The sequence below is a fragment of the Coffea arabica genome, chromosome 8e, assembly GCF_036785885.1.
Source record: "Coffea arabica cultivar ET-39 chromosome 8e, Coffea Arabica ET-39 HiFi, whole genome shotgun sequence".
Classification (NCBI taxonomy): domain Eukaryota; kingdom Viridiplantae; phylum Streptophyta; class Magnoliopsida; order Gentianales; family Rubiaceae; genus Coffea; species Coffea arabica.
The window spans coordinates 42,808,784-42,813,309 of record NC_092324.1 but is presented as its reverse complement, the minus strand read 5'-3'; the positions used below and the strand labels follow the sequence as shown (position 1 = coordinate 42,813,309).

At 40.3% G+C, this 4,526-nt stretch overlaps 1 long non-coding RNA gene across 1 annotated transcript; it reads left to right on the top strand.

Annotated features, from left to right (window-relative positions):
• Positions 1 to 227: 227 nt before the first annotated feature.
• On the top strand, positions 228 to 964 carry LOC140013027 (uncharacterized). Its single transcript, XR_011820085.1, has 2 exons — positions 228 to 498; positions 585 to 964. It is a non-coding gene; the product is annotated as an uncharacterized lncRNA (long non-coding RNA).
• The last annotated feature ends 3,562 nt before the right edge of the window (positions 965 to 4,526 follow it).

The following is a 4,526-nucleotide window of genomic DNA, read 5'->3' as shown; positions in this document are numbered from 1 at the left end:
CCTTTTGAATCTATAAGATATTTTGAGTATTTTTTTTCTATAGCTTTTTTGGGTTGATTTCTAATCAACATTCTGGTTTTGATATTTCTTAGTTTATCAATCTGTGATTTCGGATTTGCATTTGAGTTTTGTTAAAGATGGCTGCTGAGAATTCTTTTGGAAGACAATCTGCAGAGACTTTGGGTATCAGACTTACAGGGAAGAATTATGCAACATGGGAATTTCAGTTCAGAATGTTTCTGAAAGGGAATGAGCTTTGGGGTCACATTGATGGGTCTTCTACTGCTTCTGGAACTGAGAAAGAAATAAGTCAATGGGAATCAAATGATTCACGAATTATTTCATGGATTTTAGCATCCATTGAACCTCATATGGTGACCAGCTTACGTTCATTTAATACTGCAAAGGAGATATGGAATTTTATGAAACGCATATATCATCAACACAACACTGCAAGACGATTTCAGCTTGAACTTGATATCAGTAAGTTCAGTCAAGGTAATCTCTCTATTGAGCAATATTATTCTGCATTTCTAAATCTGTGGGGTGAATATTCTGATATCATCTACTTTGAGATACCTAAGGAGGCCTTAGCAAGCTTTCAAAAAGTTCATCAAGTTAGCATGCGTGATCAGTTTTTGATGAAACTGAGGCCAGAATTTGAGACTGCTCGGGGTGGATTGCTGAATCGAAATCCAGTTCCTTCTTTGGATGTGTGTGTTGGTGAATTGTTACGGGAAGAACAAAGATTGGCTACACAGTCAATTCTAAGTGCAGATGGTGGGACATCAGAGGTTGTCAATGTTGCTTATGCTGCACAAGGAAGGAATAGAGGAAAGGGACAAATGCAGTGCTACAGCTGCAAGGAGTTTGGCCATATTGCTCGCAATTGTGGTAAGAAATTCTGCAGTTACTGTAAGCAAAGTGGACATATTCTCAAGGAATGTCCTACACGTCCGGAAAACAGGCGAGCCCAAGCTTTTCAAGCTACTGTTCCAGATGCTCCTGTTATTGGTCCTACATCTACAACCAGCCAACCCAGAAATGGTCCAGCAGATGATTCTTACTGCATTTTCTGCCCTTGGACTTCACGGTCAAGGTAAGCCAGCTTCATCTACTTGGTTTATTGACTCAGGAGCGACCAATCATATGACTGGTTCATCTGATTTTTTACAAAATTTGCGGCCCTATACTGGTTGCCAAAATATTCAGATTGCTAATGGTAGTAATCTTCCAATTACAGCTATTGGTGATATTGGACATTCTTTTCGCCATGTATTTGTTGCTCCTAAGTTGTCTACTAATTTAATCTCTGTTGGACAGCTAGTGGAGAATCATTGTGATGTACATTTCTCTCGTGGTGATTGTCTTGTGCAGGACCAGATGTCGGGGAAGGTAATCGCGAAGGGGCCTAGAGTGGAAAGATTATTTCCATTGCAAATTACTGTTCCTAGAACTTTATCTTTAGCCTCTATGATTGTTGACAATAAAGCTGAAATTTGGCATTGACGATTGGGTCATCCAAATAATGTCATTTTATCTGATTTAATAAAGCGTGGTTTTCTTGGTGCTAAAGATCAAGGTTTTGCTCATGCATCATCTCTTGATTGTTCTGTGTGTAAATTGGGGAAGAGTAAGATGTTACCTTTTCCTACTTCTGTTGGTTGTGCTAGTTCATGCTTTGAGATAATACATAGTGATGTTTGGGGTATTACTCCTGTCATTTCACATGCGCAGTATAAATACTTTGTGACATTCATTGATGACTATAGTCGGTTCACATGGATATATTTCCTGCGCACTAAAGCTGAGGTGTTTACTATTTTTCAAACCTTTGTGGCTTACATTGAGACACAGTTTTCCACTTGTATTAAGATCTTACGGTCTGATAATCGTGGGGAATATGTGTCACATGACTTCCAAGCCTACTTGCAACGCAAAGGGATTGTATCTCAGAGATCATGTCCTTATACCCCTCAACAAAATGGGGTGGCTGAACGCAAAAACTGCCATTTGTTGGATATGGTTCGAACATTACTCTTGCAATCTTCTGTACCCCCTAGATTTTGGGTTGAAGCTTTGTCAACTGCTGTGTATTTGATTAATCGATTGCCTTCTCAACAATTGGGTTTTGATTCTCCTTATGATCGTCTTTTTGGTGTACATCCTAATTATCACATGCTACACACATTTGGTTGTGTTTGTTTTGTTCACCTACCACCTCATGAGCGCCACAAGGTTCGGTGTGCCTTTATGGGATATAGCACCACTCAAAAAGGATTCTTATGTTATGATGCTGTTACTAATCGTTTGCGTGTCTCTCGACATGTCATTTTCTTTGAGCATGAGTACTATTTTCAGCAGCACACTTTTCCTTCCCACAATGTTGTTCTTCCTAGCTTTGATGATATCTCTCCACCAATTCAACGATTTAGACCTGGCATTGTCTATAAACGTCGACGACCTCCATCAGTAGAAATCCTTCCCGATCCTGCTCCACTGCCTACTACTTCTGATGATTCTGTGACTCTGCGACGATCTTCCCGTATCAGCAAACCTCCTGATAGGTATGGTTTCTCTGTCGCTTTAGTTGACACTGCAGTACCTTCCTCTTATTCTCAAGCAACTAAACATGCATGTTGGGTAAAAGCTATGGACGAAGAACTTCAAGCTCTTTTGGAGAATCATACTTGGGACATCGTACCTTGTCCTACTGGTGTCAAACCCATTGGCTGTAAATGGGTCTATTCCATTAAACTACGGTCCGATGGAACGCTTGATAGACATAAAGCGAGATTGGTGGCCCTTGGTAATCGACAGGAATATGGAATCAATTATGAGGAGACATTTGCTCCTGTAGCAAAGATGACTACGGTACGACTTGTTCTTGCCATTGCTGCTTCTAAGGGATGGTCACTGCGACAGATGGACGTTAAGAATGCCTTTTTACATGGAGATCTGAAAGAAGACATTTATATGACTCCACCACCAGGGTTATTCTCCACACCTTCAGGTGATGTTTGTAAGTTGAAACGATCACTCTATGGTTTGAAACAAGCTCCACGTGCTTGGTTTGATAAATTTCGTTCCACACTTCTTGGTTTCTCCTTTGTCCAAAGCCAGTATGATTCCTCTTTGTTTCTTTGCAAGACATCTAAAGGCATTGTCATACTTCTTGTATATGTTGATGATATTGTTATTATCGGGACTGATTATGCATTGATTTCTCAACTTCAAGACCATCTTCAACGTTGTTTCCATATGAAGGACCTGGGTTCTTTACAGTATTTTTTAGGTCTTGAGGTATATTCTAGTTCCACCGGTATTTTCTTAACCCAGCACAAATACATTCGGGAGTTAATTGCTTTGGCTGGTCTTCAAGATGGTCGATCCGTTGATACCCCTTTGGAAGTGAATGTTAAGTATCGTCATGATGAAGGTGATCTTATCTCTGATCCGTCTTTATATCGACAGCTGGTGGGTAGTCTAAACTACCTGACTATTACTCGCCCTGATATCTCTTTTGCTGTTCAACAAGTTAGTCAGTTTATGCAAGCACCTCGACACCTTCATTTGGCAGCTGTTCGCCGCACTGTTCGCTATTTGAAAGGCACTTCTTCTCGTGGTCTTTTCTTTCCAGCAAACTCTCCTATTCGCCTGATTGCATATAGTGATGCTGATTGGGCTGGTTGTTCTGATACTAGACGTTCAGTTACTGGTTGGTGCATGTTCCTTGGTACTTCTCTCGTTTCCTGGAAAAGCAAGAAGCAAGACAGGGTGTCTAAGTCTTCTACGGAGTCTGAGTATCGTGCTATGTCTTCTGCATGCTCTGAAATTGTTTGGCTCCGTGAATTGTTAGGTGAGCTCGGGTTTCCTCAAAAAGGGTCTACACCGCTTCATGCCGACAACACTAGTGCAATTCAAATTGCGGCTAATCCAGTATTTCACGAGCGTACCAAACACATTGAAGTGGATTGTCACTCTATTCGTGAATCATATGATGCTCAGGTCATCTCTCTTCCGCATATCCCCACTGATCTTCAGATTGCGGATGTGTTTACTAAAGCTCTCTCCAAAAATCGTCATCACTTTCTTGTTGACAAATTGATGCTTGTTGATCAGCCAGCATCAATTTGAGGGGGGATATCAATGGTATCAATGGCAGAGATTGTGACAGAGGTTATGGGAAAGATTATGGCAGATTATATGGCAGAGGTTATGGGAAAGATTATGGCAGATTATGACAGACATTATGGCTAAAATCTGTATATATTTCTTACCTAGAATAGAAAATCAGTTACAATAGCTGTATATTAGGTCAATCAATCAAGTATATATAGGGGTTTACCAAGAATAGATTGTACAGGAATTCTTATTTAATAGAAAGGACCAGGAAGAGGAAAGGGATCCGATTCCAGTCAATTTACTCAAATTTTGTCACATGCCTTTAGGACTAATCGTTATCTTTTCACTTCAAAGTCACCTCTTCGCTTTACATTAATGGTTAATTTGGATAGGCACCTGAC